Consider the following 12,881-nt stretch of genomic DNA (forward strand, 5'->3'; position numbering starts at 1 on the left):
CTCCACTTGTTTGCTCTTGATTTTCTGGTCATACTTTTATTAATCTTATGTCTTGGCGATCCGAGAAGGACGTCTGGGTAATCTCTATGTGCTTGAATTTACTTAGGCGTGAATTGTATCCCACCATGTGGTTTATTCTTGAAAATGGGCCATGAGTGCTTGAAAAGAAGGTGAATTTTTTAGAGGTTGGATGGAAAGAACTATATATGTCTATCAGGTCCAGTTGTCTAATTGTATTGTATTTTTTTTTCATCGTTTGAATAGTTCGTTTGGTGAATTTTGTGGGTCTGTCATTTGGTGTGTTTATGTTTAATATGATCACTGGTTCCTGGTTTACTGATCCTTTGAGGGTTATATGTTGCTTCTCCTTGTCTGTTTTTATGATTTGAACCTTGAGGTCAATTTTGTGCAAAATCAGGTTTGCAACTCCTGCTTTTTTTAAGTTGCCATTTGCCTGGTATATTTTCCACCAGCCTTTTATTCTTATTTTATTTTTTGTCTGCGTGCTTAAGATGTGTTTCTCGCAGGCAACAGATTGATGGATTATGTTTTTCTGAGCCAGTCTGCTTGCCTTTTTCTTTTAATGTATGGATTGAGAGTATTGGAATTCAGAGTTATTTTCAGATCTGTTGATTCATTGCTGTCATCTCATGCCATTTGTTTTGGGTGCTGTCCTATCTCCCTTCATATTATTGTGCAGTTTGTATGTATGGCTTCATTTGTGTCTTCTTTTCCCTCTGACACCATGTTATCTCGGTAATTGTTGTTGGCATGTTGGCTTCTGGATTGAGTTGAGCTATATAGTGGTCTCCTGCTTGTGCTTGGCAGATGTTGGCTTTTGATCATAGTGAGTCAGCGAGGATCTTCCACAGGGTTGGGTGTCTTAAGGCGTTTTTGAGTTTTTCCTTGTCCTGGATGACCTTTATCTCTCCTTCTATCTTAATAGATAACTTGTCAGGGTAGAGGATTCTTGGGAAGGTGTTTTTTTCTTTCAGCTTTTGGAAGATGTTACTCCACTCTCTTCTCTTTATGGTTTCTTCTGATAGGTCTGAGCATATTCTTACCTGAGCACCCTTGTATGTGACCATTGTCTTTTCTTTTAAACTGATTTAAAATTTTCTCTTTTTCCTTGAAGTTGGATAATATCATTTTATGCCTTGGTGAGTTCTTCCTGGGGGTGTAGTCTAATTAGTGTCCTCTCTACTTCCTGTATGAGTGTCTGTTTCTCACTCGTTAAGGTGGGAACGTTTGCTTCCAGAAATTCCCTTCTAATTTAACTGTCAACTTCTTTGTATCCTTCTCCAGTAGATCAATGATTCGAATATTGTTCCTCTTCATAACCTCTATCATTGATCTCAAGTTTTCTTCCAGCATTTTTATTTCTCATTTGCTGAAGTCTGCCTGGTTGTCTGTGAGATCACTGATACAGTTCTTTGTCTCCTCCAGTCTATTCATAAAGTCTGTGTTCTTGTGTGGGGCTTCTGTTACCTCCTCCATTAGCCCCTGTATTTCCCTTTGGTGATTGGACTTCATTCCCTCAATAGAAGATTCCATCTCCTCTATCATTGTATCCTTATTCTGCATTGCTTCCCTCAACTCCTGTATTACTCTAAGCAGCTTCCTGAAAATTTATTTTTGTGGCAGATCCACATCTGATTATTCTATGAGTGTCGTTAGCTCTGCTGTTGTGTTTTGTCTTTCTGGTTTTTATTTTGTTTGGGGTGTTGTGGTATGCTGCTGTTTACATGACAGCTTCATAGAGGTGGGAATCATGTTTCTGGGAGGCCAAGGGGTCCTGGGCTCTTTTTCTGTGTTACTGGTGAGGGTGGTTTCTGGGGCTGTCTGTGGCCTACTATGGTGGTGTGTCGGACTGCTGTGTAGGCAGGTTTCCATGGCAATACAGTGGCCAATGGTGGTGAGGAGGCTCAATGACTGGAGTGGGGTTGGAGCCTGTACATATATCTCTGGGCTGATTTCGACTGGGCTTGTCAGACCACAATTTGTAGCATTTTTATTTTTATTTTTTAATTTTTAAAGGCACCTAATAGAAGGCAAAGGGGGGGCAGGCCTGCTGCCATGGGAGGGGATGCTGAACAAAGGCGTTAACAACCCCACTGCCACTGGTATAGTTGCTGGGGGAAAGCCTTCACAGAGTGGAGGTGCCTGACACTGGTGGGGAAGCTGTTGCTGCCATGGGTGGGGAGCAATGTACTGGCGTGGGGCAGGCTGCTGTTTTTGTGGGTGGCAGGAATGGAGGAGTTCTGGGTGTAATGATAAGGCCGAGGAGGGCCAATCATCAGGTGCTGGCCACATTGGGGTCTGAGGTAGTGTGGCATGGCATGGGTCAGGGAGCTGCTATGCCCAGGTTGATTATCCCCTGCACTCTGGAACCAGGCTAGATGTGGGCGATGTATGTGATATATGCCCTCCAGAACAAGGATGCAATCTCTGCTGCTCCTCGCAGGCTAGAGATGCTGGGGAAGTGCAGAGCTGTGCTGATGGTAGGGTCTCAGGCAACTGTGTGGAGGACCTCCACAGCCACAGGTGACACACCCTGCTGCAGGTAGACTGCAGGTCGGTTCCTGGGACTTTGGTTTGATGGATGGGACTGCCGCCATGTGGAGAGAGGGGAACCACATGGGAGAAAGGAGTAGCTCCCTTAGGTGAGTGCTGCAGGTGGACAGCTGCTGTGTGGGTCCCACCATTGCTGTGTGGATCTCAGCAGGACAGCAGTCTAGCTCCTGGTGTGATAACCAGGCCGGAAGGTGGGGATGGGAAATTGGTGGGTGGTGACCATGGCGGAGTTGGCAGCAGCATATAGGAATAGCACAGCTGTCCCCGGCTGGGAAATTCCAGGGATCAGGTCTCAGATCTCCGGGAGCTCTAGTGCAAGGCAGATGCATGCGAGGGTTGCCTCCTGGGCAGGGGAAACACTTCGGGTTGTCATGGGGGTCCCCTACTTACCCGAATCCTCCCACTAGTCTTCCTGGACACTGGACTCACCATTCACCATGGAGGTCCCTGTAAGTGCTGCTTACCTGGGTACCACTTTGTCTCCTCCCTCACAATATACTTTTACAGATGTGATAATCTGTTTTAATGTTGACTCAGAGATAAATTTTACAGAAAAGGTATATGAATCAGCATGTTATGTATTCTATCTAAAAGACAAACAACAACAATAACAAAACCCTCACCCTCACACCTAGTCAATCTAACTCATAGCGAACCTCTAAGACAGAGTAGAACTTCCCTTGTGGGTTTCCAAGATTATACATCTTTAAGTGATTTTAAATCTTTCCCCCGTTGGAGTGGCTGGTGCTTTCAAACTGCTGACCTTGCAGTTAGCAGCCTAACATATAGCCCATGATGCCACTTGGGTTCAACAGGTGAAAAAGATGGAACTGGGTTGGAAAATGATCTTTAATGATTGAAAATGGTTTGAAGGTAACTCTTCGATATCAGCGCTTATAGGAAGGATTCCTCCTCGTCCTTAGCTTGTGTGAATGGTGGGTGCAGGTTAGAGGACAAGGGCATGAACTCTGGGTCAAGAGTGCAGGCTGTATTTTGTTCAATCAGGGAGATTTAGACTAAATAGAAATGTCTGATCATTTCAACCTTTTTTAAATCCAGAAAAGGATTAAAATCATTTGATATTGATATAGCCTGGAATATGGGGACTTTTTAAATGTTGGTGTTAAGCAAGTGCAGATTCAAATCCTAGGCTAGCCACTCATTAGTTGCTGCTATGTTGGACATTTTAATCTGTCTTCTTATCTCCAGGATGGGTATATAATGTTGTGTTAGTCTGGGTACTTTAGAGAAACAAATCCACAGAAACTCATGTATAAGAGAGAGTTTTATGTAAAGGTTAAGTGTGCATCAAGAAAATATCTTAACCAGTGCTGCCCAAGCCCACAAGTCCAACATTAACCCATTAACCATATGGCCAACACCAATCCACAAAGTCCTCCTCCATCTCACAAAACAGACACAACAATATTGACTACAGGAGGAAAGCCAAGTCAGTGAACATGTAAGCACCTCAGTGCTGGCAGGGGTCTCCACATGGATGCTCCAGCACCCAGGGCTGCATCAGAATAGGTCCATGTGTCTTCTCCTCAGGGATGTCCTGCAGGGAGTGAGCACCGCCTGCTAAAGCAGGGAATGGGCCAAGGCAGCTTCACCCTGGTGCGACCATCAGAAAGCAAGAGACCCGAGAACTGGAAAGGCGAGGCTCACGGAGCTATTTATCCCTCCTCCATTCAATTAACCCCACATGTATTTATCGGCCAGGTTGGCACAATAAACTAACTAACTCAAATGTCTACTGCCCAGGATTGTTCTTGGAATTAAGTGGAATTATGGACACAAAGCATCTGTCCCAGTGTCTGCTGTGTCTGGGGAAATAACTGAGCACTGTGGCAATTTGCCAGATTCTTGGCCTGCCTGTAAAAGGTTAAATTTCTGTTGTGGAAAAGAAACTATCTCAAATATTTTATTCGCAATATAACTAGGTGACTAAAAGTTGTTATTACTGTTCCATACTGTCAAGTTGTTTCTGACTCATACCGATGATTACCAGCATATATGTTATAGAGTAATGGAGATAATGTCTGTGTCTGTGGTGTTCGTGGCATGTTCATGCCTTTGAAGGTTGCACGGAAGTATTATTTTGGATAGAGGGAAGATATAAAAACTTACATCTAAACTTTAATCTTTTAAAAAATCTAGTTTTCTTTATATCATTCAAGTATTTTATGATTTTATGAGTGTATGTCTTAATTTATAAATAAGTTATGTATGAAGATATATGTTATATGAAAGACTTTTTTGATAAGACTCATGAATAACATGTAGCAATTCCCCTCACCCCAAAACCTGATATAGAAACCAAACTCATTCTGGAGGGGTCAACAGGAAATAAATGAAATAAAATAAGAATTGCTCCATGGGTGGAGGGGGGAACTCTTCAGATTTCTTACCCCTCAGATCTAAATATTGGTCTGAGCAGCTGAGAAAGTTTTAAACAATAACAAGCCCATTGCTATTCAGTGGGTTCGCCTCATAGCAAACACCAGGAATAGAGTAGCACTGCCCTCTAGTTCCAAGGCTGTCATCTTTTTGGGAAGCAGACTAGCCTTCCCTTAGATCAGCTGGTGGATTCAAACTGCCAACTTTTGTGCTAGCAGCTGAGCAGTTAGCCACTGCACCAGAGAAAGATGAGGGATAGACAACACTAGGGTGGGATTATAACAAATCTACAATGAAAGAGAATGGCACTGCCCATTGGCAATGCTCCTGAGGAAACAGGAAAGCTATACTAATGCATATCATTTGAATTGTTGAGACAAAGTGCTATTGTTCTTAGAACAATTCCTTTGAAATGTTGAGTGAGTGGATGGTAGGCAGTAGAACAGTGAAGAAACCTACCTGAAGTCTACCTGACAGCATTTTATTATTGATTTACTGAGATCTGAGATCGTAGAATGGATTTATTTGTTTAGGCTTCTTGTTCCTGGAAATGTGTGATGCCACCGTGTAACAAATTGACACCAGAACTGTGTCCTTAAGATTTTGAAAAACAGAAACAAAAAGAAAAAACAAAATAAAACCCTAACAACTATGTTATGGAGGAAAAGAAAAGAAATGAAGGAAAAATCCAGACATTTTTAATTAAGCAAAATCAGGCCCTTTGTCTTCAGCACTTTCACAGCATAGGAAATGCTAGAGTACATGCTTCATGCAAAAGGAACTTATTATAGATGAAAATTTGTAAACGTTATCTAAAGTACAAGATGAGGCTATCTTTCTCCAGAGATTTCCCTTGGTGCTGTCAGAGTGCCAGAAAGCTAGCAATCTGGGATCACCTTAATCCAAGTTCAAGGATCAATATCATTTAAAATTGGGCATCCGTTCCCTAAGAGAGTTAGGTGTTGTTCACTCTGACATCTATCAAAAGAGCTATTTATCTTCTTGGCCTCTAGGCCAACTTTTCAGAAACTGCATATGTGTCCAGGGGAAAAGTATCCTCAAATGTTCAATTCATTTCTTTATGTTTCAACTTCTCCCAGACATGGTCTTCAATTCCTTGTTAGTCTTCTAATATAGTCAAATAAATTTTTCTTATATGCAGTGTTTCATTGTCTTTAGCAGCAGTATTTGTAGGAATGTTTACTTCATCAAAAGTAATAGGAATCAGAAGTTTATACCACATGGAAAAAAAATCAAATTTCAAATATGTAAATTATTTTAAAATAGTCATATAAAGCAAGCTTGTTATTATTGTCAGGTGCCCTCAAGCTGGTTGCAACTCATAGTGACCCCTGTTCACCACAGAATGAACCACGACCTGGTCTTCCTGCATCTTCGTGACTGCTCTCATACCTGCGCCCCTCATTGCAGCCACTGTGTCCGTCCATCTCATCAAGGGCCTCCTCTTGTTTTCACGGCCCCTCCACTTGAGTGAGCATGATATCCTTCTCCAGGAACTGGTCCGTTCTGATAACACATCCAAATCATGAAGTTTCACAATCCTTACCACTAAGGAACGGTCTGACTGTGCTTTTCCAAGTCAAATCTGTTCATTCTTTTGGCAATACATATGACCTTCGATGTTCTTCACCAACACCATAGTTCAAATTCATATTTTTTTCTGCAGTCTTCCTTATTCCAACTTTCATATGCATGTGAGGTAGTTGAAAATACCATGGCGTGGGTCAGGTGCACATTCGCCCTAAAAAAAAAAAACATGCAACAGATCTTTTGATCTCTTGACTCTTGCTTCCACAGGCATTGATTGTAGACTCAAGCAAGACAAATCCCTTGACAACTTCAAACGTTTCTCCATTTTTCATGATGTTACCTATTGGTTCAGTTGTGAGGAATTTCATTTTCTTTACTTTGAGTTGCAATCCATACTGAAGGCTGCAATTTTTTATCTTCATCAGCAAGTGCTTCAAGTCCTCCTCACTTTCAGCAAGCAAGATTGTGTCATCAAAAGCCTTCCTCCAATCCCGATGTAACATTCCTGTTCACATAATCCAAATTTTCTGATGATTTGCTCAGCATAGAAATTGAATAAGTATGATGAGAGAAAACAATCCTGATTCATATCATTCTTGATTTTAAACCTTCTCTGTTCACACACTACCTTTTGATCCATGTTCAAATTCTGAAGGAGAACAATGTAGTGTTGTGGACTTCCCATTCTTCTCAAGCTGTCTATAGTTTGTTGTGATACACACAGTCTAATGCCCTTGCATAGTCAATGAAACACAAGCAAACATCTTTCTGGTATTCTTTCCATTGAACCCAGATCCATCTGACATCAACAATGTTCCACACCCTATTCTGAATCAAACCTGAACGTCTGGAAGCTCCTTGTCACTGAACTACTGGAACCGTTGTTGGATGATATTCAGCAAAATTTTACTTGCATGTGATATCCATGATATTGTTCTATAATGTGCACAATCTGTTGGGCTATCTCTCTTTGGAATGCGTGCATAAATAGATCTTTTCCAGTCTGTTGACCAAGTAACTGTCGTTGGCCTAGACAATTAAGTGCTTCCAGTGCTTCATCGGATTGATGAAACATTTCCATTGGTATTCCATTAATTCTTGCAGGCTTGTGCTTTAGTGCAGCCTGGATGTCTTCAAGTACCATTCTTGATCAAATGCTACCTTATAAAATGGTAGAATGTCAACTAGTTCATTTTTGGTACAGTGATTTTGTATATTCATTCCATCTTCTTTTCATCCTGCATCATTCAATAAATTTATCCATAGAATCTTTCAATATTGCCTCTTGAAGTTTTTCTTTACTCTGTCCATTTAAGATGTGCTGAGCATGTTCTTCCATTTTGGTTTTCTACCTCTGGGTCTTTGCACATTCATTATAATATTTTACTTTGTCTTCTGGAGCTGTTCTTTGAAATTTTCTGTTCGGCTCTTTGACTTTGTCATTTCTTCCATTTACCTTCGCTATCTATGAATAAGAGCAAGTTCCAGAGTCTCTTCTGACATCCACTTCATTTTGGTCTTTTCTTTCTTTCCTGTCTTTTAAATTACCATTTGCTTTGTTCACGTCTGATGCTCTTAATGTCCACCCACCGCCCATCAGGTCTTCTGTCATTAGTGTTCAGTGCATCAAATCTGTTCTTGAAATGTTCTCAAAATTCAAGTGGGATAGGCTCAAGGTCATATTTTGGCTCTTGCGGACTTTTTCATCTCTCAAACTTCAATCTGAACTTACATATGATCAATTGATGATCTGTCCAACAGTCAACCCCTGGTCTGGTGTTAGCTGCTGATACTGAGCTCTTCTTCATTTATTCCCACAACTATAGTCAACTGTATTTCTGTGAATACAATCTAGAGAAGTCCACATGAATAGTTGCCTTTCCCCCTTTGTGCTATTGACAAAAGGTATTTGCTATGAACAGGTGGTTAGTCTTGAAAATTCTGTCATGTGATCTCCAGCTTCATTTCCATCACCACGACCATATTCTCCAACTACTGTTCCTTTCTCTTTGCTTTCAACTTTTGCATTTCAGTAACCCAAAATGATCAATGCATCTTGATGGTATGTTTGAACAACTGCAGAAGGAAGACATTGGCAGTATTCCTCATCTTTTTCGTCCCTAGCTTTGGTTATTAGTACATAAATTTGAATAATATTTGTGTTGATTTTGATTGATTTTTATTCAGATATACATTACCCTCACACAGATAGAAGTATACTTCAAGATATATCTTGAAATATCTATTTGAAATGAATAATGAACGCAGTGCCATTCCTCTTGAGTGTGTCCTTCCTGGCGCAGTAGTAAATCATATGGTTTTCTAATTCAAAATGACCACTACCGGCCCATTTCAGCTCACTAACGCCTAGAATATTGAATGTTTATGTGTTTCAATTTGTTTTCTTGAGTTCCACGTTTCCTAGATTCCTGTTGTGCGTTCCAAGTGCTGAGAATTGATTTATGTTTTCAGTCATTTCTTCTCAGTTTGAGTCTTGCTCTGGCTGCACATGAAGGTCCAGAAGACTTTACTTGCTTAGGTTTCACTCCATCCCTGTCAGGATGATAGTGTTTTGTTCTGTTTTGAGAAGGCAGCTCTTACTCAGTCATATCTTGAATGCCTGTCGGAGGAACCCATCTTCTGGCACCATTTTTAGCAAGAGTCTGCTTCTATTCCTTACGTTTTCATTAAGTAACAATGCTTTTAGACTAGCCATTGGGTTTTCAGTGGCTAATTCCTCTGGAGTGAATATTTTTTATAGTCTGTGGATGCTTTGCTCAAACCTGTTCACTATGAGTGACCCTGCTGGTATTAGAAACACTAGTGAAATCGACTCCAGCATCATAGCAGTGCATAAGCTATCACAGTAAGACGAACTGGCAGACAATGGGTGTGAAGCACGTGGGGTCTTCAAACTAAAGCTGTCTTGGAAATTGTGTTTTTTTCCCCAGAATTATAAAAATATATAAAGAACTCTGGAAGTTCTGTTGTCAACTAGATCAGTGGTTCAACCCCACCAACTTCTCTGTGGGAGAAAGATAAGGATGTGTACTCCCATTTTCAATCTTGGAAAACACAAGGGACAATTCTCCTCTGACTTACAAGGTTACTACAAGTTCAAATCTACTCTAGATGAGTAGGTTTATGTTTTTGTAGTTATACCAATATATAGTCAGAGTTAGAGACCATTTGTTTCTAGGGTGAAGCAAAATTCTACCTTGCCTAATGATTGGAATTGCTTGCTTTCCATTGAATTCTTAACTTCTATTTAAGGTATTTTTAAAATAGCAGAACAAGAGCATAAAGTGGAGAAAGAATTCACATAAGCATCAAACTTCTATTTAGCAGTTCTATATTGCATATTGCCACCATGAATGAAACAGTTGTATTGATTTTTTTCTGATTATAAAAGTAAATATGTAAGCAAGAGTGAAACATATAAAATATGGCCCATTGTATTACCATAATCACTAGGGCAGCTTTTCTTTTAGCCTATCATACTGCTGGGGATATTTACAGTTTAAATTGATGTTATATTGAGACTCTAGCAAATCCCAGTAGAAGATTTTCAGCACAGATTCCTAAATTTATGGAGTAAAGATGTACCATATGTTACAGAGAATGACCCCAATTCTGTAGAGAGCTCTGGGATGCTGGGACTTGGTAGAGATGAGCAGCTGACAGTGGGACACCAAGTGATCATAATTTTGTGGACTGGGCTCAGCATCAATCTATCCCAAGATATACCCAGGATATGGAAGCTCAAGTTGATCTGTAGGGCTTATGAATTCTTCAAGACTTCCAGAATGCCCTGCTACCCACGACTGTTGTACCATTCCCTTTCCTTTCCTCATATGTATGACATTGTGATAAAAACATTATGATGAATTCCAGAGCTTCACCTTTAGTGAAGCATCCATTATCCTATCTGTTAGGGGTGCTCTTGCCAGATAGCCTTTAGCTCTGGGATATTTCAGAGATTGCTTAAACGTTAGAGAGCTGCTTCATCATGATTACACCCCTTCCTAATCAATTCAGAGTAGACTGTACTGGCATACTTGGTTGCATTGACCCAACTCAGGTGAACTTTATGTGGTCATTCTGTTGGTTTGTCCAGAGATATGTATCTGGAGATCACCGTGGGGTTGACTAAGGCTGTTGTGAGGCCTATTAGGGCTTGCCTTCCTAGGCCACCTCTGCTTCCTGTCTCTGTTTCACAGCTATTAATTCCAAGGGCTCATTTAAGTAAACATTTCACATTTTATACCCCATAACTGAGCCTGCTACTCAGAGATCACAAACGATTACAGGCCTCATGGTGGTTTACTGTGACCAAATGACAGAAGGTAATAAAAACCTAAGTTTGGTTTACCTATTGTTACTTGTTATGTTGAAGCAACACTAAAATAGATATCGGATGTATTGTGTTCCAAGAGAAGCATTGAATACCGATTGTCAAGGAATGGAAATTCTACCAATTGCAGAGCTTTGGTAAGAGTACCTGATTACAAACTTGTTTAAGAATAAAAATAGCTAGAGTTACAGTAAAACCTGTGAAAGGCAGAGCCTTTGTAAGGGAGAACCATGTCAGAAAAGGAAGACTTAAACAGTTTCCATTAAAATGAGTGATAGAAACATGGTGAAACTGCACCTTATCAAAGGTGGAAGTTTCAAGGGACCAGGAAAAACAAAACAGTTCCATTGAGTTTCAGGTTTCACCATACATGCACTCAGAGACAGTGACAACTAGCATGTATGCTAAGTCAAAGGGTGGGGAAGGGTGGCTAGGAAGATCAGGGTCAAGGAGGTCAGGGTTTGGGGTATAAGGGTCAGGGACAAGGAGGTCAGGGATGAGGCACGTGTGGGCCAGAAAGTGGAGCTCTTGGCATTGCATGCTAGGGCAGGCTCACTGTATGTATTAGTGATACTAAACAACTAAATGAGCTTGGGTGACTGCTATGAGGCATCCCTTGTGTTTGACCATGCACCAGGGCATGTAATAGTGAGTCACAGTGGCAAAGATAGAAGGTGTGTTGCCTACTGAAGAACCCAGGCTTCCTCTTACCAAGGCTTACCTGAAACTTTACTGCTGCTGAATGCCTGGCTTAATGATAAACTTCTTATATGACACCATCCACCTAGAGGACCAATCAACAACTTGGTGACAATTTTATTTGGCACAACCTCTTTTATCCTGTAAAGGGCAGAATTTATCCTGACCATGAACAGCGTTGGCTTTACTGCCCGCAGGACTTTGGCTAATATTATCCAATGACTCATCGAGTATTTGATTTATGAAAGAGATATTGTATGACAATTTTACAGACAAAGAGACCCCTTTTTGGGGGGTAAGGGAGGGTGAGGAATTGAGGATGACCATTAGCCCCACCAATTACAGTGCCTGTAAGAAACTGCTATCCTATTAGAATGTCCTTTTAGACATGGAAAGGGGTATTGGTTTGAAGATGACATCTTGTAAGAATCGGCACTATTTTGCATAATGTGGTCTCCTTCTTAAACAAGCATCCAGTCAGTGTGCTGTGCTGGTCACAGGACACAGAGCTTCCAGTCTGAAAGCATACGTAGAATGGCCCCACACCCATCACTCCCAATGACCCACCTGGGGGATTTGTGCTTCTTGAACTTTTAGTACGAAGTCTTGTAGTTATTGAGGCTCTGGTTTCTAGAAGGTCATAAGTTCTTGCTTCCTATGACTACAGCAAGACTCCTACTATATTTTAAAGATAAAGCTGCCACCAGGTCACCTGGGATAACTTGTGCCAGTAGATCAGCCTAGACAAACCAAGAGTAATTGACCTCATTGGGATTTATACCCCAAACCAAATTCACTGCCAGGAGGTCAATGCTGACTCACTGTGACACCCTGTGGGCTTCTCAGACTGTAACAGTTAATTGGAGTGGAAAGCCCAGTCTTTCTCCCGTGGAGCTGCTGGTAATTTTACTGCTGCCGACCATGTGGATCACAGCCCAATGTGTAACCACTACATGAGGACTATGGAACAGAGAAAAACACATTTGTCACTCAGGTGATTTGTTAAGTGGTGGGGGGTTCAGGGGATTGGAGAGTGACCATTGTTATTGCCAAACTCTTTTATAGCTTTGAATAGAAAAGTCCAGCAACAGAATGGACAAAGGCATAGTAAAAGGGGCTCAGATGCTCAGAGATGAGGCTCTGTGCTACTCCAGGAGTAGCTACCAAGGGAAAAAGATAAAGAGGGACAGGACTATAGAATGAGTAGGAGAGGAGGTAGTTTCTAAGTGTCAGTTTTTGTCATAGGACTAACTGCAGCAGCTGATATGCTTCCTCAAAATTTGCCAGTATGGAATCCTGAGGA

The sequence above is a fragment of the Echinops telfairi genome, unplaced genomic scaffold (genome assembly GCF_000313985.2).
Source record: "Echinops telfairi isolate 266 unplaced genomic scaffold, ASM31398v2 ScPeMD7_3533;HRSCAF=4204_0, whole genome shotgun sequence".
In the NCBI taxonomy this organism is placed as follows: Eukaryota; Metazoa; Chordata; class Mammalia; order Afrosoricida; family Tenrecidae; genus Echinops; species Echinops telfairi.